Source organism: Macrotis lagotis, chromosome 5 (assembly GCF_037893015.1).
Source record: "Macrotis lagotis isolate mMagLag1 chromosome 5, bilby.v1.9.chrom.fasta, whole genome shotgun sequence".
Classification (NCBI taxonomy): domain Eukaryota; kingdom Metazoa; phylum Chordata; class Mammalia; order Peramelemorphia; family Peramelidae; genus Macrotis; species Macrotis lagotis.
Window position 1 is genome coordinate 14,847,606 of NC_133662.1, and position 23,361 is coordinate 14,870,966.

The 23,361-nt window shown below is 36.2% G+C and overlaps 1 long non-coding RNA gene across 2 annotated transcripts in view; it reads left to right on the top strand.

Moving 5' to 3' along the window:
- LOC141489624 (uncharacterized) overlaps positions 1-23,115 on the top strand; it is an 86,410-nt gene extending 63,295 nt beyond the window's left edge. The window contains exons 1-3 of one of the 2 annotated variants that reach the window (XR_012468952.1): positions 11,184-11,240; positions 21,044-21,089; positions 22,791-23,115. This is a non-coding gene — a long non-coding RNA (uncharacterized LOC141489624). Of the gene's footprint in view, positions 1-11,183; positions 11,241-21,043; positions 21,090-22,790 lie in introns of those variants that run through there. The other variant, XR_012468953.1, reaches the window with a different exon arrangement.
- The last annotated feature ends 246 nt before the right edge of the window (positions 23,116-23,361 follow it).

The window sequence follows — 23,361 nt, forward strand, 5'->3', positions numbered from 1 at the left end:
CCTTTTCTTCCTTTTCCACAAAATCTTCCCTGATCTTACCAGTGAAGAAGGCTCTTTTTATTGTAGATCTCATATTGCCCTTTGCTTTGAAGCTAATTCCTTATATAATAATTAAAGTCAATGAGATATGGGGGAAAGAATATCATATATGGAGTCAGTAAAAACCTGACTTCAAATTCTGACCTCATTTCTCTTTAGTTGTATAACCTTTCACAAGTAAACTAAACTCTCTGTGACACTACTGATGAATAGAATGGGAATAAAAATACTAGTCACGCTTACCTTATTGTGCAGAACAATTGACATAATGTATGCAAAATGTACTGCAAGCAAAATACTTTATAAATGCACATTATTGTTGGTGTGCATATATGTTTGGTGCTAAAGTGAATTTTTTAAAAAAAAGTTTTATTCCTCTATTAGACTGTAGTTAATCAACAAATATCTATTAAGCTTCTATTATGTTATACATTGTACTAGGGTTTGAGGTTATAAAGATCTTGCCCTCAAGAAGTTTACATTCTATTATGGGTTCTTTATGCTTTTTGTTTCCTCTTCAGAGATTAAAACAGTTCTTTGCACACAGTAGATAGCAGAATATTTCTAGAATCTTCCCTAGACTAGTTGTTAAAACAGCACATGCTTGGGTGGGTGAGAAATCATAACTCTTCAATTAAAATGAACATGTATAAATTAAGCTAGGCACTAATACCTTAGTTATGATACAGTGATAGACTCAACAGAGCACCTAATAGGAATATAGACCAAGAGAGTTCTGGTTAGAGAGCAGAGTGCAGAGTCCAGAGTTGTAATGGAACCTTGCTAACTTGTGCACAGCAGGGCAGATCAACCAATTTCTTGGGGTCTCTGCTTTTTGGTTAATATGTTTAAATAATTATCTCAGATTCTTGCCCTTCAAGAATGAGGGACCAGATGCAAAAGAAGGTTAGAAATTCAAGAAATAACAGAGTTGAGTAATAGGAGCAGGAAACTAAGGGAAGACAGACATCCCTCACTAGACTAGAGAAATCTCTTTTTAACTACCCCATCCCTCCTGCTCCCTTCTAGAGCTCAGAACACCTGGCACCATCCCCTTGGGACACCTTCTCCTACACCAAATGGAATGGCCTTATTATTATCACTGCTTATTGTTATCATGGGAATTAACTGCCACTTAATTAATTTCTTAGCAAAGAAAGCCAAGCGTGTCCCCCACAATTGCACATTTAGAAGCCTAGAGGCAAAGGCTTCTTCATGTTTTATTCTGCTTGGGCTCACACCATTCCTGCCACCTTCTCCCTTTATGAGGTTGAGTAGAAAGGGCTTATAGAGGGTTATCTGGGAACTCCTGGTCTCAGGGACTGTTCCTCCAGAGAGTCACTCTCCCCATGGGGAGTAAGAACAACAAGGACAGTTCCTCTCAGCTGCTAAACATTGTAATTAATTGGGAAACATTTCATTAATTGTTTTCACCAGACTGAGCTCATAAATGGGGGAAAAAAATCCCTGACTTTGTTACCAAAGAGACAAAAGAAAATTAAGCCCAGTAAATCTCTAATTTACATCTTGTCATTGTACCATCAGGGGCTTGTTACTGAATTTGGAAAATGATGGTCACAGACCAACACATGGCTTTCAGCAGGCAGGGCTTGCCTCAGGCAAGACTCTGGTGGAGGTAAAATTTATCTCTCGTCCCAAATTATCCTTCCATCATTCCTCCGATCCCAGGGGTTCTTAACCTTTTTTATGTCATGGATCCCTTTGATAGTCTGGTGGAGCTAATGGACCTCTTCTCAGACTAATGCTTTTAACTAACGAAAGGATGTTTTAAATTATATAGTTATGCGTTAGTGAAAAATAAAATTATAATTTTTCCCATCCACATTTGTGGAACCCTTGAAATCTAATCAGAAATTAAGAACTGTTTTATATCATAGCCCTTGGCTTCACTTCCTTACTAGTGGCTTCACTAGAAACCAAGAGGACTGAGCTAATTGAAAGTAGAACTCAGTTTCCTCCATATCTAAGACCAGTTGGTCTTGAGCTGCAAGTGACCTTAGGGATCATCTAATCTAATCTTCTCATTTTCCAGATGAAAAAAACAATGGCTCAGATAGATAGATTAAAGCATTTATTAAGTCCTTATGTACCAAGTACATAAGAGCTTGCAGATATAAATTTCGGGCATATAATTACAAGTAATTAGGATGGGTCTTGCCCTTAGGAAGTTTGTGTTTTAATGAGGGCAAGATTATTCATAAAGGAGGGTATCAGGGTATGGAAATGTCATAGAGGTCTGGTTTAGGGCAAGATGAGGTGAAAACTTACTCATTAGAGTCTAATATTTCAAAGGTTGGGGGGGGAGATAGGGATTTTGAATTGAGGCAGCATGGCGTAGAGATGTCTGACAAAAGAGGTGTTTGAGTGGTGAAGGATGCTGAATTATTCCAGATATCAGGAGTCAGAAAGACCTGAGATCAAATTTTACCTTTCACTTTCTTAGTTGTATGACCCTGGACAAGTCACTTTACTTCTGCTTCAGTTTCTTCATTTATGAACTGGGGATATTATAATAACTTCCTTCCAGAGTTGGTGTGAGGATAAATGAGATAATATTTTTTTAGGAAGTCTGGAAACTTTAAAATGCTATATAAATGCTATTATTGTCATTATTATCATCATTTGTCCCTATAATGAGTTCTGTGTTTGAAATTGGGATCAAGAAGGGAATATAGACATGATGAGTTAGTATAGGAGCTATTTTATGGCCCTTGAGTCATCTTTGATTAGTTCTCTTTTAAAGTTCCATCTTTTAAGTTTATTTACTTTTTTTGTTTTTTCCCAATTACATGTAAAAACAATTTTTAAAACAATGAATTTCAAATTCTCTCCTTTTCTCCTTCCCTCCCCCCCCCAACAATGAGAAGACAAGCAATTCAATATAGGCTATACATGTGTAGTCATAACAAATACAATACATGTACATAATAGCCATATTGCAAAAAAAATATAGACCTCCTTCCCCCTCCTTCCCCCCCTCCAAAACCCTGCAGAAAAATAAAGTTTTTTAAAAAAAAGTATGTTTCAATCTGTATTCAGGCACCATCACATCTTTCTCTGGGGCTGGATAGCATTTTCCAGCATAAGTCAAAGCACATATTTTAATCAGGATTCATGACACATCCTAGCAGTCTCTGATATGGAGGAGGTTGAAGCTGGCTGGTGGCTATCTTGAACTTCAGAATCCTGAACTGCAATAGGCCAAGCTGCCAGTTGGGTGCTAAGCACCAACATGACCCTGGGAACCTGGGGAGGTGGAGGAAAAGGGGAAGGAAGGGAGGAGCTGCTAGATTACCTAAGGAAATGTAAATGATTAGGTCAGAAATGGAGCAGATTAAAGTTGCTGCTCTAATCATGCGATTGGACTCAAAAGGGACCAATATACTTCTTGTGTTGTGTGACATTTACAAAGAGGCTTAGTTTCTGAGTAGTTTGATTACTTTATTAATAAGACCAGCAGGCTATTAATAAAAGATGCTCATTTGACCAACTCTCTTAGACCAAAGGCAATCATGATAGTAGACTCACAGTTTATATACTCTTCAAAGCAGAGGGGCTGCTTATGACATCCTGTCACCGCTGGACTGAGAAATTATCTGTATTTAGACCTTCTGCAGCCTGGTGTTATAGGCAAAAGCATCTGTCTCCACTTAAGCTTGAGTGGAACACAATGAGTTCCCCCATACAGGATTAACTTCTTTGTGAGGTTGGACAAAGTCTGTCTAGGATTGAGGAGAGTCCAAGCAATCTCATTATCAGTAATGTCCTTCAAAAGACATTAAAATCAGAACTTTTAAAAGAAGGGGGAGAAGTTCTGAATCTTTCCAAGATATTGGTTATTAATAATTATTTCTCTCAGTTGTTCAGTCATGTACAATTTTTTTTTTATTTTTGCAAGGCAAATGGGGTTAAGTGGCTTGCCCAAGGCCACAGCTAGGCAATTATTAAGTGTCTGAGGGCGGATTTGAACTCAGGTACTGCTGACTCCAGGGCCAGTGCTCTATCCACTGCACCATCTAGCCACCCCCATGTATAACTCTTCATGCCCCCATTTAGGGTTTTTTGAGCAAAGATACTGGAGATTAGTTATTTGCTTCTCCAGCTCATTTTACAGATGTGGAACTGAGGCAACAGGATGAAATTACTTGTTTAGGATCATACAGCTAGTAAGAATCTAAGGCCAGATTTAAGCTTAGGAAGATGAATTTTTCTAACTCCAGACCTGGTACTTTATTCACAACACCATCTAGCTGTCCTATGCTGTACTTCTAGACTGAGTGAAATAGGGAAACCCAATTTCCTTTAATCAATCATTAATAGAAACAGACATGCTCTAAGAAACGTTCATTTTTTATTTAATCTAGGATTTAAACAGTAAATTAAATAAACTAACCATATTCCTAGAGGCAATTTGATAAAATGGATAGTGACCAACTTTAGGATCAGAAAGCCATGAGTTCAGATCTTTCCTCTACCACTTTCTTTGTTACCTTAAGCAAGTCATTTAATTGTTCCTAAGTATACAATAGGGGTACTGGAGGGGGTAGTGCTGATAAGACTAGTTGGCCTTTTTCATCCCTTCTGCCTTGAATGCTATAATTCTAAAGCCTTTCAGGGACACATCAACTCTCTAAAACTACAAGTTGCAGATGATTAAAAGGTTAATTACTGATCCTGACCAGAAAAACCTAAACAAAAGCAAAATCCCAATTCGGACACTTTTGGTATATTCTATGAAGTTTGTCCTTTATTCTTGAAGAAGACCATGACATTAGAGAGGTGATATTATGACAAATGCATGAACTGGATTTGAGTGATGGGATGCTGTGCTATGTTACCAACCTTACTTTCTCCTTCAGACTCCTTCGGAGTCATTTGGGTCCAGTGGTCAGGTATGAATCAGGACCACTGGAGATAGTCCTGGATGCCGGGAAATCAGGGTTAAGTGACTTGCCCAAGGTAACACTACTAGTAAGTGTCAAGTGTCTAAGGCTGGATTTGAACTTCTGTACTTTTGACTTCAAGGTCAGTGCTCTAGCCACTGCACTTGCAGTGGACAGGAGTTTGAACCTAGCCTCAGACACTTATTAGCTGTGTGACTTTGGGCAAATTATTTAAAGACTGTCTACCTCAGTTTTTTCAACTGTAAAAGAGAGATATTAATTAATTTCTACCTTACAAGGTTATTGTAAACATCAAATAAATTTTGTAAATGTATGTGCAAAGCAAATAATGCAAGGCATTCCATAAAACTAATAATAATAATATTTTATAATAATAATATTTTAACAATTAATAAATGCTCACTCCCTTCCCCTCAAACTTCCCCTAAAATTTCTTTCTCTTTGTGTCCCAATTATTTGGAAGTGAAAATGAAGTTTTGAAATCCCTCTGTACACACCTACAGATTGTGGAAAGGGAATAAGTGGAAGGATGTGTGTGAGACCCAAATTCTTTCTGGGTCTCCAACTGTACCTTGGGAAACCACAGGAAGTGGGTAGAGAAAATATCATTTCTTCAGCTCACAAACCCAGTGATAGCTACAACAGCTGCCAGTTTTTTTCTGTTTCCATTTCTGGATCTGATTCATCTCCTCTATAGTAATCTTTGCCATTCTGGTTGACAATCTTAAACTAAGGTAGCAGCAACCTCTGGAACTCAGTATACTAGACCAGTCCATTTACCTCATGGGAGCCCTGCCATGATTGCAGTCCAAATGTAGCACCATCTTGGCTTTCAAAGTCCTTCATGCCTTGGTCCTTCCTTCCTTTCAAGTCTTATACCAAAATCCATTTCATTTACTCTTTGATCCAATGACACCGGCCCCTTTGCCATGTCAATAATAAGACACTATCAGCTCCAGACAATTTCTCTGGCTCACTTCCATGTACAGAACATTCTCCCTCTCAAGTCAACTTCCTGGTTTCTTCAAGTTTAATTAAAATCTCACCTTCTACAGGAAACCTTTCCTGATTTTCCTTAACATCTTTTCTCTATTGATTTTCTCCAATTTATCCTATTTGCCTCTTGTTTCCCCCATTAGGCTGTGAGCTCTTTGAGAGCAAGAACTAGGCTTAAACAATCCCTAGCAAATAGTAGGTGCTTAATAAATGATTAATGACTGACACCCTACATGGCAATCAAGATATTCCAATTGCAAGGAAAATAGAAAGAAACAGAGATCCCCAAGTCAGTCACCAGGGTCCAAACCTCACTTTGTGGCATAAGTGCTTGGGTGTTCTTTGTATTTTCTGGTTGGATGGGGTTTGGCATACAAAACCTTTGAGATCTATTTCTCCAATCAATCACTGGTTCAAAAGCATTTTGTAAAGAGCTTATAATGTGTCTGACATTCTGCTAAGCCCTGGGGATACAAAGGCAAAAACTGTTCTTTTCTTCAAGGAGTTTACACCCTAATAAAAGAATTAATTAATATGTAAATATGCAAATTTTGTAATTTGTAATTATGTAATATGTAAATAAATAGATGTACTGTATTCAAGATACATATAGAGAGGATGGAAGATAGTTTTAAAGAGGAAGCAGCTGGGGGAAACTAGACTCAGAGGTTAAAAAATTTTTTGAAAAAAGTGATGGATTTTTGTATTTTAATGTGATATAGTGATCTACCAAAAACTTAGTCATTCTATTAAGGTCATTGTTTACCACTGGGGTGTGAATAAAACCTAGTATTTTCAGAAAAAAAAAAGAAAGAAAAAGGTGATAGTGAATGGTATGAACACAGGTTACCCATCTGTTGTTGGATCATTTGTATTTTTGGACAGAGCAGCACTTGGAGATGTGGGCCATTGACTGAACTATTTTATGAAAAAGGAAGGATCTGACCTCTCCTTTGTATGAATTTAGAGCACCTTGCTTGCATTTTCTAAGGTATTTATTACATTCTAATCTGTGTTAGCTTTATTTATATGCATGTTTTATCTCAACAACTAGACTGAGGTTCAAGAAATCAGGGACTAGATGACTTCCAAGGTCCTTATCCCTGTCACTTTTAAAATTCTATCACCTTATGATTATATTCATCACTGTATTAGTCTCTGGACACACTACATTAGTGTTTAAGTGCTGTGTAGAAATATAAATGCTTGTTGAATAAATAAATGACTTTTCATAATTTTCCATAAAGTTATGACTGTAATTATTCTTGAACAACTGGACTCATAGTTGATAGCTATGGATGCATGATCACAGACATACAAAGGTGTCTTTGTACCTAATAATAATTCCCATTTTTATAGCATTTCTCATAATGCTTTCTTTCCAACAGCTCTGAGAAGCAAATGGTATTCATGTCAACTTCCCTGGGAGCTGAACCTCTTTCTTGACTTTAAATTAAAATCTTAAACACATCTTGATCTCAAAGCCACCTCTTACAAATTGTATATCCTGGGATTTTAGAGTTGGAAAACTCTTTAGATCAATCAATTGATTATCAACATTTGTTTATTAAGCATTTAATAAGTACCAGAGTTTATGTTCTAAAATTATTCAGTTGAAGCAACTGAAACCAAGAGAAGGGAAATGACTTTTTTCATGGTCACATAGGTCAAAATGGTGACTATCTTAGGGGAGGGGGAGGGAGGGAAGAATAAAAAGAAAAAACAGAAATTTACATAGTATCTTTGCTTTATATTTAAAAGGAATAGCAGCTGTACATAATAGATTTGCTGTTTCATGTGCATTCATCGTTTTATTATATTATGTTATGAAAAAGCTTGTTTCATTACATAAATTTTTTAAAAAAGAAATGACTGAGATGATAAAATTTTAGCCAGGTCTTCTGACTTTCAGTCCAGGACACTCTGCACTTTACTGAGTTGCATGCATTAACATGTGTGCAAACACAGCACATTTCTCTTTATTACATTTTGGGTTTGTTTTGAGGACATAGGGTGAGTCTTTAATTTTTTTTGAATCATTCACAATGGCGGTGTTAAACACACATGATCCATGATGCTCTTCAGTGCTTCCAAAAACCAGATTAAAATCTATTTGGGAAATATTTAGCAAATTAGCAAAGATATATTTATTACATATTTTTTGTAGTTAGTGTTTTATTTTTTCCTAATTACATATAGAGATAGTATTAAGCATTCATTTTTTTAAGATTTTGACTTTCACTGTGCCCAAAGGATTATAAAACTGGGCATACCCTTTGATCCAACAATACCATTACTAGGTCTGTATTCCAAAGAGATCATAAAAAAGGGAAAAGGATCCACATATACAAAAATATTTATGGCAACACTTTTGGGAGTTGCAAAGAATTGAAATTCAAGGGGAATGACTAAATAAAATGTGGTATATGAGTGCGATGGTATATTTTTGTTTCATAAGAAATCATGAGCAGGCAGATTTCAGAAAAATATTGAAAGACTTATATGAACTGATATTGAGTGAAGTGAGCAGAATCAGAACATTGTATTAACAGCAATACTGTAAAATGATCAACTATGACACACTTGACTCTTCTCAAAGACAATTCTAAAAGTCTTGTGATGGAAAATGCCATCCACATTCAGACAATTATGGAATCTGAATGAATAAAGATGCATTCATTTTCACCTTTTAAAATTTTTGTTTTTTCTTTCTTGTATTTTTCCCTATGGAGATATGTTTGACATGATTTTCCAGATACAAACTATATCAGATTGATTGGCAAGGGAGGAGAGAAGAAAGGGAGAGAAAAATATTTGGAACTCAAAAATTTACAAAAAATGAATATTGAAAACTATCTGTAATTGCAAAAAAAAAATAAAACTGTTTCCCATCTTTCCATTTTCCTTCTACTCTTGGTTGTATTGGTTTTCTTTATGCAAAACTTTTTTAACTTAAATAATCAAAATTATTGATTTTGTATTATATAATATTCTCTGTCTCTTGTTTGGTCATAAATTCTTCCCTTCTCCCTAGATCTGACAGGTAAACTATTCCTTGATCTCTTAATTTGCTTATAGTATCACTTTTTGTGTTTAAATGATGTACTCATTTTGGCCTTATCTTGGTATACAGTGTGAGATGCTAATCTATGCTTAGTTTCTGTCATACCATTTTTTCAGTTTTCCCAATATTTTTTCAAATAATGACTTCTTTATCTCAGAAACAGGAGTCTTTGGGGTTTATCAAATAGTAGATTACCATAATCATTTATTACTGTTTCTTTTGTACCAGATGTATTCCACTGATCCACACTCTATTTCTTACCCAGAACCAAATAGTTTTGAAGATTGCAGCTTTATAATATAGGCTACCTTCCTTTGTATTTTTTAAAATTTCCTTGGTATTTTTTACCTTTTTTCATCCAGATAAATTTTGTAATCTTTTTTTCCCAGATCTATAAAATAAATTTTGATTGTTTGATTGGTATGACACTGAATAAGCAAATTAGTTTGGGAAGAATTGTCATTTTTATATTAGCTTGGGCTACCCATGAGCAATTGATTTTTCCAGTTGTTTAGATATGACTTTATTTGTGTGAAAAGTGTTTTGTAATTGTATTCATATAGTTCCCAAGTTTGTCTTGGCAAATAGACTCCCAAATATTGTATATTGTCTACAGTTACTTTAAATGGAGTTTTGCTGGTATAGATAGAAATAGAAATGTTGATGATTTATGTGGTTTTATTTCATATCCTGCAAATTTGCTAAAGTTGTTGAACAGTTTAAATAGCTTTTTTATTTGATTCTCTAGCATTCTCTAAATATACCATCATATAATCTGCAAAAAGTGAGAGTTTTGATTCCTCTTTGCCTTGTTTAATTGCTTTAATTTCTTTTTCTTCTCTTATTTCTAAAGCTAACATTTCTGAATGGTAATAATTAATGATAATTACTGAGCATTTGTGTTTCACCTCTGAACTTATTGGGAAGGCTTCTCCCTTATCCTCATTACAGATAATGCTTGCTGATGGTTTTAGATAAATACTACTTATCATTTTCCACTTATTTCAATACTTTCTGGTATTTTTAATAGGAATGGGTACTGTATTTCATTTATTACATATTTGTAAGCCTATGTTTTCTCATATTGATACTTAGGACTATGTAAGATAATTACAGCTAATGGCTAAAGGTTACTTGCTAATGGATAAATAAGAGCTACCTCTGGCACCTACAAGATAAGAATGTAGGTTTTGGATCATGGCAGACTTTAGGACACAATCCCTATCTGTACTTAGAGTGTGGGGGTTTCAATTACCTTCTGGAAGACAGGAGCGCTGTGGACACCTGTGAGAAGGGAATGAGATTGATTGCATAGGAGATACACCCAGCCTCTCATCTAAAGATGATAGGAGGCAGCAAGCATTTTGGGCAGCCTCAGTTCTTAGAAACACATTATACGGGGAAATAATTTTCTCTATTCACCAGCAGGAAAGTACAGTCTCTCCTATCAAATGCCTCATCACCAGAGGAAATATCAGGAGCTTTCCTGGGACAACTACTCTTCCTTGATCGCTACTGGTCTTATTGACTTTTTCTGGATTTTTCTGTCTCTCTAAAATGCTGTTGCTCACATCCCCCCCCCCCCAATTTCTCTCCATAAATCTAAGTTCTAAGTTCTCTCTTTTGGTTGAATGCTCATTTCCAAGGCTTTCTAAAATACATCAGACATGTTTTCCTTTCTTGTCCAGTACTTGTGTGACCATTATTACCCAAATCTAAGGCATGTGTAATAGGCTCAGTTCTATACTGTATTTCTGAGCCCCAAACTCATTTAAGACCTTAAAAAAACCACTCTAGTCTTCTAAACAATGACACCTAGTAATCAAATCCTAATTTTTATCATTTTATCTGTGTGATTTTAGATAAGTCACATATTTTCTATGGGACTTAGTCGCCCTTATTTCTAAATCTTTGAAAGTAAATTTTAAAAGATCTGTCATATTTGCAGGGCTTGCACATAGTAGACGCTTTAAAAATCCTTGAAAATTAAAATACTAGAATGTCAGAGCCATTTGATTCAACCTTATTATCTTTAGAAAGAGGTGGGGGAAACTCTTTTCAGTAAAAGTTGTCCAACCCTATCATTTTTGGAAAGGGAAGAAGTTCTTCCCAGAAGGGTTAACACAGAAAAATCTTGATATAAACTCTTCTTCTCTTTCAGTGTTACATTTCTGTGAAGCAGGGTGGGAGAAGATGTGAAGTAGAACAAGGAAAAGGTATGCTTTGAGGTTCTCAAATTTAAATTATACTTAAAAATATTCATCGGATCCTTATGAGACCACTTCATTTCCCACTCAGCTTTCTTCTTCATTTTCTGGACTTCAAAAACCTTACCTCATGCTATTTCATACTGGAAGTACTTTCAGTGGAACCTCTTTGACCTGAAACACTAGCTATCCCTTTGGCCTTCCTACTCTGGAATATGCCATGCTAGCCCCCCCTTCCCTCATTGGTTAGTTCCTTCATGTTCCTCCATTTTGTAGAGGACACAAGCTGGTTAGCCTTCATTTTCCTCCTGACTCTGATCTTAACTTTTCTGGACTTCAAAATCAAATCTTTGCTGATCATCAGGGAACTTCCCTCAGTATCTGTGGTCTTTTCACCTTGAAACATTTCTCTCCCTTTTGCCCATGAGTAAGTTCCATCTAAGTGTTCCATTTTATGAAGGTACCGAGGGTAGCCAATATTCATTTCTCTCCTGTCTCAGTTCCTGACTTTCTGGCCTTCAAAAACAGTGTTCCTTCATTTTCCTTCTTTTCTATTCACTAACCTCCTACTTTTAAAGCCCTATTTGTGTTCTTGTCCCCTACACCAATATGAGATCCCTGAGGGTAGGAACTATATATTTTTTGCCTATATTTATAGTTTCAGTGCTTAGCACACGTCCTAGACCATAATAAATATAGTAAATACTTTTTCAGCATTATTAAAAATATCTTTTAGCAGATTGTTTTTCTCCTCCTATATATATAGGATATATATATATATATCCTATATATATATAGGATATATATATGTATATATATATATATATATATATATATATATATATATATATATGATAATCCCAGATAAACAAGCATTTATTATTTGCTATAGTCTTTCTCTTGGGCCCTGAGAACACAAAAGTTAAAAAAAATACACCAAACCTTCTCAAAAAGAGCCTGTGGTCTATTCAAGGGGGACACAATATGTACATGGATCAGTATAATCCAAGGCAAAGAATACTGGGGGAAAGGTGGGTTTCAGCCAAAGTATTACTTAAAAGACATCAAATAGAAAGAGGATTTTCCTGGGAAGAAGAGGGAAGAATTTATAGAGGAAGAAGAAGAATCTGAATTAAGCTTTAAGGCAAAAAGATAGTTTTATGAGAGGAGATATGAGGAAATAATACCATACAACCTTCATGAGCAAGGCTTTGTGTTCATCCACAGAGGACATAGAAGCACAGGTAACAGTTTGAGATCAGGAAACTAATAAGGTAAGAGTTCAGTTTTCTGGAATATAAAGGGCAAAAGAATGAAGCAGGAAAGGAAGGTAAGGGATAGATTGTGCTGTCACTATGGATCTTTACTCACATCCTCATCTGTTGGAGTGAAGTTCCACTTCCCCAAATTACATTATAATTGTTTTGTATATACTTATTTACCTACAAGTTGTACATCAATGAAAGTATCTTGGTGGTTCAGTGATTAGTTCTAAATAATGGGTCTAAATAGAAGAGGAGTTAAAGGGGGGGATTTATTGGGTAAATTAATGAATGAGAATTTTTTAGCCATTTTTTATATGTTAAACACTGTGCTAAGTGTTTGGGATACAAATGGAAAAAAGTTGGACAATTCCTGTCCTTAAGGTATTCATTCTCCAATTGGGAGAGACTACTCCCAAAAGAAAATTCAGTGATATCAAAATCCAGATATTCTAGGGTACAATATTAAATCCCAGGAGTTCTTAAGCTTCATCTGTCAGGTGACAATTCTGGAGTCTTTACAGTGCCTAGAGGCAGTGCCAATTATAAGGTCAAGAGGATCTCAGAATGAACTTCCAGGAAAAATGGGAAACCATGATGATCCTCCATCTCACCATCCCACAAGTGGTAATTAGGAAGCTGTTGCTGTTTATCTTTCATTTTTGAAGAGGACTAAAGATATCACGGATGACATCTTGACTTGGGCAAGAATTTGATTTGAATGAGGCAGGTGTCTTCAACCTCACTCTCTCTTCCAGAGTCAATGAAGTCCAGTGGCAAGACAAAAGAATGATCTTGCTGGGGCAGCTAGGTGGCATAGTGGATAAAGCACCAGCCCTGAAGTCAGGAGTACCTGGGTTCAAATCCTGTCTCAGACACTTAATAATTACCTAGCTGTGTAGCCTTGGGCAAGCCACTTAACCCCGTTTGCCTTGCAAAAACCTAAAAAAAAAGAATGATCTTGCTATCTTTGGTGTTTGAACAAGCTCTCAGCACCCAACAATGTCTGCTTCAGCTACCTTCATGGCTATTGGAACAAACTGTTCTCATTTACTCATTCTAACCAGGGAAAGTTTCTACATGCTTGGGGTAGACATCCCCCTTACCAATGGACTTGTTAGTTACCCTCAAACTGGTTTAGCAAAACTAGTTTTAGCAAAATCATCTGCACAGGCAGATTCTTGGAGTTACAGAGAGAACTGTGTATTGGTAGACACCTAAGATGGAGGAATAGCCCTGAAAAGCATTCAACAAATCCTAATATCAGAGGCCCTAGTCCTGCCCAGATACCTCAGTGGATAGTACCCTATCTACTTCCTGTAGTCAAAAAGATTCAAGAAGTTCAAATCCAGCCTCAGATACAAGCTACGTATCACTGGGCATCTGTTACTTAACATCTGTTTCAGTTTCCACAATTATAAAATGTGGATAATAATAATAGGACCTAGTTCACAGGGTTATCAGGATCACATAAGATAAAGTTTGTAAAGCACTTAAACTGTGCCTAGAATGTAGTAGGCACTATGTAAATATTTATTCCCTTTACTGAAGGAATAAAATTGTTAACTCCATTATTAATCAATCTGTGGGAGTGGTCCCGTGGCATGGAAGGATTCTGAGCAGGCCTAGGCAGGAGAAGCACTGAAGAAAGCTTCCATACTAGGCTATTAAAATTAGACAAATCCATAGGTGATGAATGACTGAAATAGTGATTTCCCAAAGTATATTGCTTTACTCAGACTGTGAGGAACAAAAAACTTCTAAAGTCTAGGAGTGGTACATCATGGAACTCAGAGAGTCATTGGTGAGGGGTTGAGATATTGGGGGAAGAGTAACAGAGTTCTGGCTAGTTGTCACTTGCTGACTACTTTTATGACCTTGGACAAGACACATCTATTAAAAGAGAAGTTAGACAAGGGGACTTCTAAGGGAATTTCTATTTACTAAGTCAGATTCTTTTGAGATCTAAATATGGAAAAGAGAAGGATTGGGAAAGAAAGGAAGAAGGAAAACAAAATGAAGGATTTTAACCCATTGAATGAAGTGAAAAATTAGTTAGGTTGACTTGATTTTGAATAATTTGAACAAGTTCCAGATTTGGAGAAAACTCTAATTGGCTATGAGAGAGGCAGTGATGTACAGTGGGAAAGCTCTAGACTGGGAAGCAGGAAATAAATATATTATATGAAGTTGGACAAGTCACTTCCCTTCTCTCAATCTTAATTGTCTAAAATTAACGGGGAGGAAACACACTGTCACCTTTTATATATATTTCTTGAATTGTAGTTCATATCTTGAGCACTCTTCAGTTTTTTTAAGTTTTTTTCAAAACAAATGTGGTTAAGTGGCTTGCCCAAGGCCACACAGGTAGGTAATTATTAAGTGTCTGAGACCAGATTTGAATTGAGGTACTCCTGACTCCAAGGTGGGTGCTTTATCCACTGTGCCACCTAGCTGCCGCACTCTTTAGTTTTAACAGTTATGGTGATAAATATTTTTTAGGCTCTGTAATCAAATTTGGGATACTAAGTAACACCAGAATTACCTAACTTGGGAATTGGAAGGTTCTTCAGCAGACAATTACTCCAATCCATATTCAAAAAGAATCTCTATTGTAACTTAATTGATAAGTGGTTTCCCAGTCTCTACTTGAAGATCTTCAGTAAGGAGAATCCCACCATGCTACAGATAATACTTTTTCTTTTTGGATGACTCTTATTGCTAGACATTTTTCTTGACATCTAGAATAAATTTGACTTTTTTTTCTGTTTCAAACCATCACTCTTGCTGTGTTCTTTAGAGTTAAGTAGAACAAGTGTAATTCTACTCCTCCACATAACAGCCATTTAAATACCTGAAGAGTATTAACACATTCTAAGGTAAACATCCTTATTTCTTTTAGCCAATTCTCATATAACAGGTGCTCAAAGTCTCTCATCATACCATTTGTCTTCTGCACCTTATCAAGGTCCTTCCTAAGCTATGGCATCTAGAGTTGAAAACAATATACCAATTGTGGTCTGACTAGGAATCATTAGGGATGTCATTTCCCTCTTGTAGAAGATATGCCTCTTGAGAATGCATGAACTATTTTTTTGACTGCCACACCAAAATAATGATGTCACAGTCCCTTAAAATCTCAGATCTTTTTAAGGGAAATGCTGTCTAACTATCCTATTCACCCCTTCTCCCCAGTCTTTCCCAAACTTATGAAGTTTTAGCTTTTAAAAAAAGCAGTTAAGAAACACTTTCATAGAGGTCATAGAGACAGAATGAGGGAAGCTTGATGCAAACTCTCACCATGTCCATATAGTATTCTCTTTAGTACCATTTCCGTAATATGCACTAAAATTTTTCTGGGAGTCACCAGAGAAGAATAACTACTTACTCTCAGAATTCTAGGAGTAACCCTGGGGAGGTTGTGTTCCTAGCTCTGTTGTTTTTTAATTCACATTAGTGTGCTCCCCATTAACAGTCAGTTACAATTAATTAGCTTTTACAAAATGTATTCACTTAAATGATCTAGTCAAAACAATTGGCAAAAATATTCACTCTAACCTGGACACAGGGCAACTACCCTTCCTCTATCGAGTTTTCAAAAAGAAACCTCAGAGTATTCCAGATTTATTTGCCATCAGAAAAGAAAAAAATTCACTTCTATTTTTTTAGTTCCACTGTCTCAAAAATCCCTGAGGCTACCCTAAGAGCACTGTTCCCTGGACATTTGGAAGATCTTTGGGCTTAAAACAGATTTAAAGATTTAAAACATAACAATCACATAGGTAAAATCCTGATTTTACAAAAGGATGCCAGATACCAAGACCTGTCTGTGGGCTAACAAATACTAAGCAGCCAAGTCAGAATGTGAACCCCAGTTGCCTGATTTTAAATCCAATATTATTTCTCCTATATCATATTGAATACTTTCTCTTCCACCTGTTAGACCTGTATTAACATGACCCAACCAAGGCAATTCAAAGGAGTTCAAATGAATAGTTCAACTTGGCAGCCTGATATTGTAGAAAGAATGATGAACTGAAATCTTAGAACCTGAATTCAAAATCAAATTTTGCCACTTGCTACTTGGGGGGTCTTAGGCAAAACATAGCTACTCCGGGCTTTGGTTGCACCAGATGGAATATACAGAATTCAGAGGAGGTAATGAGGATGGCAAAGGGTCAACATTTGGGGCTGGATTTAATGACCTCTAAGACCCCTTTCAATTTTTAAATGTATTAGTTTATAATTGAATTGTTAAACAATTATGTAAGGGGGCAAGCACTTTTACTCTTGAAGTGGAGGAAAAAGTCCCCAGATCCACCTCTTTCACTTTAATATTACTTATATGCCTCATTGAGGTTTTTCAAAGCCTCAAATCAGTTTGCATGACCCGAGTGAAGAGTGATGAAAGGAAAAATGAAAAGTGTTATGCATGTTTTTTTCCCTAGCTTCAGAGAGATTCAACTGAAACTGTAGAGTGAGAATGGGGGTACAATCTGTTTGGACTTTACAGAAGAAGTGATAGGAATTTATTCACCCTGGCTTGGCTAGGAGTGAAGACTGTGGAGTTTTCTATGAGGTACTGGGGTGAGTAGATAAAGATATTTGGAACCTCCAGGATTATGTTATAGAAAGGTCAAGAGATAGAGTAAAGAATCAATGAGTCACAGCAGACTTCTAGGAGAGTGAACTCTTAGAGGAATTCAACCATAACACATTCATTTTCATTTTTACTTTGATTTTTGAGTTTTCCAGGGAGTCTTCATTCCCTGTCTAGTTTGAGATTCTATGGAATATTATTGCATTCCTTTTTTTGGTTTGTTTCTGTGTGTATCTGAGATGATCCTATTTCTAGATTCTTTCCTTTGCCATTTACTTGGATATTTTATCCTAATTAAGTATTTTACTATTTGATATCCAGTTCTTGGTTTGTTGAGAAAGAATGGGGGGGGAGCAGACTTGGGAGGGGCCTGAAATATTTTCATAAACATGATTACTTAAAATACCTCACACTGAACATGAGTAAATGTTCCAGAGTTAAGTGGGGATCCTTACAGTCAATACCTTTGCTATGATTGGGGTAAGATACAGTTTTCAGATGAGATAGCAGTCTTGTTCTTCTAGAGTTTGTAATCTAGGGAAAAAAACTAGACTTTAGCCTTTTTCTACAATGAATTATATAACATCTTTCATTGTCATTATCACACTTGCCCTTTACTTTCAGGAAACTAGTATCTAACCATAATCACTTTAGTTGTGTGTTAACTATATCCTCTCTTTTTCTATTTGCTTTTTATTTTTTCCCTTTTAGAAAGGACACAGGAGAGAAGCTGCTTCCCCTCTCCAATATAATAATCCTTCATAATTTGATGATTGACATTACTTGGTCAAGGAGAAAAAACATGTCTTGATGTCAATAGAAAACGTTAGGCATGGTTGTTTTTCTCTGAGCTTCTTTTTCATTCAGAGACAAAGGAAGCTCAGAGAGATATCTGTTACTGCACACAGACAGCAGGCGTTGGGTTAATTAAAATGAACCTGGGGGATCTTGGTCTGTAGTTTAGAGGAAGAAAGAGAAATTCCTCTTCTGCTACAAATGACAAAACCCTGAGGAGGTCCATTTCAGGGAAGCTGCCACCAAGAGAGAGAACCTTATGGAGGAACTGTTTTCAATAGCTTGGAGTGGAAAGTTTGTTTCATCATGAGGACTAGAGTATAGAAGGGGAAAAACAAGCAAAAACATTGCAGAAAAGGGGGAGGGGGGATAGTGGGGATAGGTACTTCAGAAGAAATGATGAGTGATGGAAGGGAAGCAAAATAATAGCCACTGTAGATATGACTGGACCAAAAGTTTCATCTTCTTGGTGGAATTAATTAGGAGCTTGGACTGGATGAGGGTAGGGAAGGGATGCAGTTTTTCCTTGGGGTGGAAAATCTCAGGGCATAGGAGGCAAGATTAGTGTGGGAATAGAGTGAAAAAATTATAAACCCTCAGTAATCAAACAGAGAGAGAAAGATGTGAGGCACACAAAGTCAAGTTATATTCCCTTTAACCAATCAGGTCACTTTCATCCCTTTGTGATCACATACGTAGGTACAGTCAAAGCCAGAACCCTGATCTCCTGTGAATGAGCTCAGTTTTTTCTACCACATGATATACTTCTAACAAAAAGGAGACATATCCTTAAGACACATTTAACCATAAAATCAAGGGTATAGAAATCACTCTGGGATTGAATTTTAACAAATGGGTTCATACCTCAGAAGTGGAATGTGTACACAGGAAAGATAGTGGTATTAATATCTGGACAAGATCAATCCAGAAAGATGGATACTGTTGGAGATATTTAGTGCTGATATTTATTTAGTTGGAGATATTTATATGATACAGAAGTATTCATATAATATATGGTCATTGAATTTAGCACTAGAAGGGTATTCAAAAGGTTCTATAATCTAAGTCCTTCATTATACAAATGAAGGAGTCCCAAGGAGGTTAAGTGACTTCTTCAATTCACAGGAATTAATGAATGAAAAAGTATCTATTGCATATTTACTTACTATAGACCACACTGTATTAAATATTGGGAATATAAATATAAAAAAAGAAATAATCCTTGACCTTAAGAAGTTTACATTCTAATAGAAGACAATACATATAGGGAATCATTGGTAAGTTAAGGGGGGGTTTGACTTGGAGAGTAATAGGGTTAGCCAATTGATATAGAGAACAGTCAATCAAAATATTTTCAGAAATCCTTGTTCTATCGATGTGAACAGCAGATACATGGCTGGATGGATGCTGGGATTGATTGTGGGTCAGTTTGATATAGTTGGCTAATTGGCACTGAAGATGGATGAATGTGAGGGCAAATATAAAGGGCTTAATTTTCTTTGGGATAGAAGGCATGATTCTGGAGGTCTGAGGTACATAGCTCCAGGTTCAGTAGAGAGGGATGGGAGATTATCAGGAGAGTGATTGTTTTACATATAGCAATCTATATCAGTCACCATACATCCAATAAGAATTCCTTTAGAGCAGGAGCCATCTTTTTGTTCTTTAGTATTTTATTTTTTTCCCAATTACATGCAAAAATAATTTTTAATAATTTTTTGAATTTCTGATTCTCCCTTTCCTTCCTCCCCCATTGAGAAGGCAAGTGATTTTTATATAGGTTATACATTTTCAGTTTTGCAAAACATATTTCCTTATTAGTCATGTTGTGAAAGAAAATTCAGACCAAAAAAAAAAAACCCCAAGAGAAATACAGTAAAAAAAAAAAGAATGCTTTAATTTGAATGCAGACTCCATCAGTTCTTTCTCTGACGATGGATGACATTTTTCAGAAGTCCTTCAGAATTGTCTTGGATCATTATTTTGCTTAAAATAGCTGAGCCATTTACAGTTGTTTATCATCTAATATTACTGTTACTGGGTACAATGTTCTAGTCTTGTTCATTTCACTTTGCATCACTTCATGCAAGTCTTTCCAGGCTTTTCTGAGAGTATTTGAGCAGAAATTACCTTTATCTATCTTTGTCTCCCTGGTGCTTAACAAAGACCCCTGCACATAGTAGATATTTTATAAATGCTTATTGACTTATGTCTGTCCTTTGTTTCAAATTTCTGCCTTTAATAAATATATCTCTTTTTTCCCTCTCTCCATCTCTGTGGACTCCCAACTCCCAAGTTGACTCCCAACTTTTTCACTCCTTTGAGTTACTCTTATTCCAGGAAAATGAATTCCTAGCCTAAGAGGCCAGGAGAGCTGAGACCTTGAGCTCTTTCTTCTTTCTCCAGTGACCAAAATGCCCATTTCATTTCAGTATCCTCAGTGTCTAGCATGGTAGGTTGTACAGGCTAGTCACTTATTAAATGTTTCTTAAACTAAGCCAAATTGTATTTTTGCATTTTTCTTCTTCCTGACCCAGTTATTTCCAGTCTCATATCTCAGCCCACCTCAGTCAGGTTCACTTGGCCTTCTAAGATGGCAAGTAGCTAATATGAAAAACCTGCTGTTAGTGGAGGTAACAGGAGCTCCTCGGGATCCTATACCTAATGTGGATACTATAATTGGTATTATAATGAAGGATTCTGGAGTCTATGAAATAATATTAATTTGAATATACATAAATATATTTACATATATACATATATGAACTTTTGAAAAGTAAATTAAGTACAAGTTAAAATATGAATTTTTTTTCAAAAATATAAATGGAAAGAACAATAAATGAAATGTGGTATAATTATAATAATTATTCTGGAGCCCACAAAAGAAATGAGAAAAATGAGCTTTCCTCACTTATTTATAACTATCAAACTCCATTGATGTTTTAGTCAGTTTTGCTGAACTGCTTAATTTTTTTTTTCTTGGGGGTAGCTCTGTAGTGCAATGGATAGAGCACTGACCCTGGAGTCCAGAGGACCTGGGTTCAAATTTGATCTCATAAAGTTAATAATACTCTAGCTATATGACCTTGAGTAAGTTACTTAATACCATTGCCATAAAACATCCTCTTTTTCTTTTTTTATTCTTTATTACATAGATGTTGCTGTTTGTCCTTCATGTTTGAAGAAGTGACGACATAACATGTAAGTGAATTTGTTCCAAGTGAGGGAGGGCTGTACATAGTCACCAGTCTCATTCTCTCCTCTCAAGCCATCTGGGTCTAATGACAAAATATAGCTCAGGACTGGAGATGGTCCTACATACATGTTACATAGATAGTTTTCTAGAAAGGGTAGGCAGAGGGATATGCTTGGAAATGAAAATGACACAAAAAGAAAAGATATCAATTAAAAAAAAAAAAACTTCCCTGGCACCCTCAGAAGGTTGTTATGAGAAAAGCACAGCAAAGCTAGAGCTGGGTAATCTTTACTCTTCTTCCCTTCTTTTTTTCTTCCCTTCTTCTTCTTCTTCTTCTTCTTCTTCTTCTTCTTCTTCTTCTTCTTCTTCTTCTTCCTCCTTATTTCTTCTTCTACCTAAAATCTGCATTCCCAATGCTTAGCACAGTGTTTGGCACATAGTAAATACATAATAAATACTTTTACTCTCATTCTTGTCATGTAGATATTAATGCATTTTTAAAAACGGAATTGAATTTATAAATGATGAGGTCCTGTCTCAACCTTACTTTCATTTGGACAATAAGGAGGTTGAACCCAATGACCTTTGAGGTTCTTTTCCAACTCTAAATTCCATGATCCTGTGACCCTGTCATCCTAAATGGTATATAATTGTGAGCTTCTGTTTAGGTAACACAAATGTTTTCCTGGCGGTGTTGCAAGTCACGAAGCACTCTGATTGCAAAAGAACTGTAATTGCAGGTGACCCAGAGGGCAATGGAAAGCTACAGGCTGAGGATAAGTAGGGTGCTTATCCATTTCTCATGCACAAGTCCTTGCCCATAAAAAACAATCATTTCTCACACACAGGTCCTTCTTGATAAGGACAAGGACTAGAGCATGAGGAATGTTATAAAAGAGACATCACTCAGAAAAAGGTGGTGAGACAGTCCTGCAGCAACAGTGAGATTCCAGGTAGATAAGCTGTCTCAAGTATCCATGAAATATCAAGAGAGGTGAAGAAAGAGGGTCCAGCATTTGGAGCATATCCTCTAGGGATAGATCACAGAGATCTATGAATGAATGGCAGTAAGAGGCCAAAAGAGACTGAAGCACAGTGATTAGAAAGCTGGTCTCAGAGTCACAACAGCCTGATTTATGTCAATGGATGCATTTGTAAATGTTTAACAGATGAATCTCCAAAATCATAACACACTCTTAAGTTTAATTTACATTATTAACATTTTCTTCATCATTTTCTTAGGTCTAGCCAATCAACAAAATGGTAAATCAAGCTCTGCATTTGTTAATTTCCAATGTGTAAATACTTCCCCTGAAAATGTAGCAGCTGACTCTCTCAAAGCCTATACGAACCTGGGCTCTGCACAGCCCTGATTGCTTGTCCCACCTTTGATATATACTGAATCTGTAACCCTGGGCAAGTCACTTAACTTCTCAGTGGCCCAATCAAATTTCATAGAAAACTATGAGTTACAGAACAGTCACTAAGGATTTCAGTAGAGGGGATACTCTCTGAGAACTCCATATATCAATTATATAAGAGGTCTGGAACTCCCCACCCCCCCAAAAAAAAAGAATGAATAGTGTAACTGGGAGGAAGTGAATAGGTTGCAGTATACCCTGGTGGTGAAGTTTTATACATTACTGAGATCACTGAGTCTATAATGAAGTCCTATTAAAGTGCATCTCCTTGGTTTTTATTTTTAGCCTGGCACCTTCTCCTAAGGAAATGTCTAAGATCTTTGGAAATGAATTATTTGATCATGGTCACTGATGAAGCAAAGGAAAATTCCCCTGATCATCCTGCTTTTGTGGGGGACATGGATTGAAGTTCAAAAGAGGAGGAAAAGACATGAGTGAGTTGTATGGATGAAGTTCTCTCAGAAAGGAGAACACAAATCAATGAAGAGAGCTGGTGGCACAATGGATATAGTATTAGACTCATAATCAAAAAGATCTGAGTTCAGATTCAGATTCAGGAATGGAGTGATTTAATCATTTGAATTCTCTGCATTACATTATATCACATTCTCATTGTCTCTCTTTCCTCACCTCAGCCTGGTCTAGACTTCCTTTATTTTGTTTTCTCATAGAATCACTTAGTATTCAAATATTTTTCAAAGATGAGACTTAACCCTCGAAGAGTCCTCCAAGATCATCTAGTACAAATACCTCATTTTATAGAAGAAGAAATTGAGGTGCAGAGAAAAAATAATTTTCCTCAAACCACATAGATATTAAGTAGTAGAGGTTTTTCTCTATTCTCTTGGGATTACAT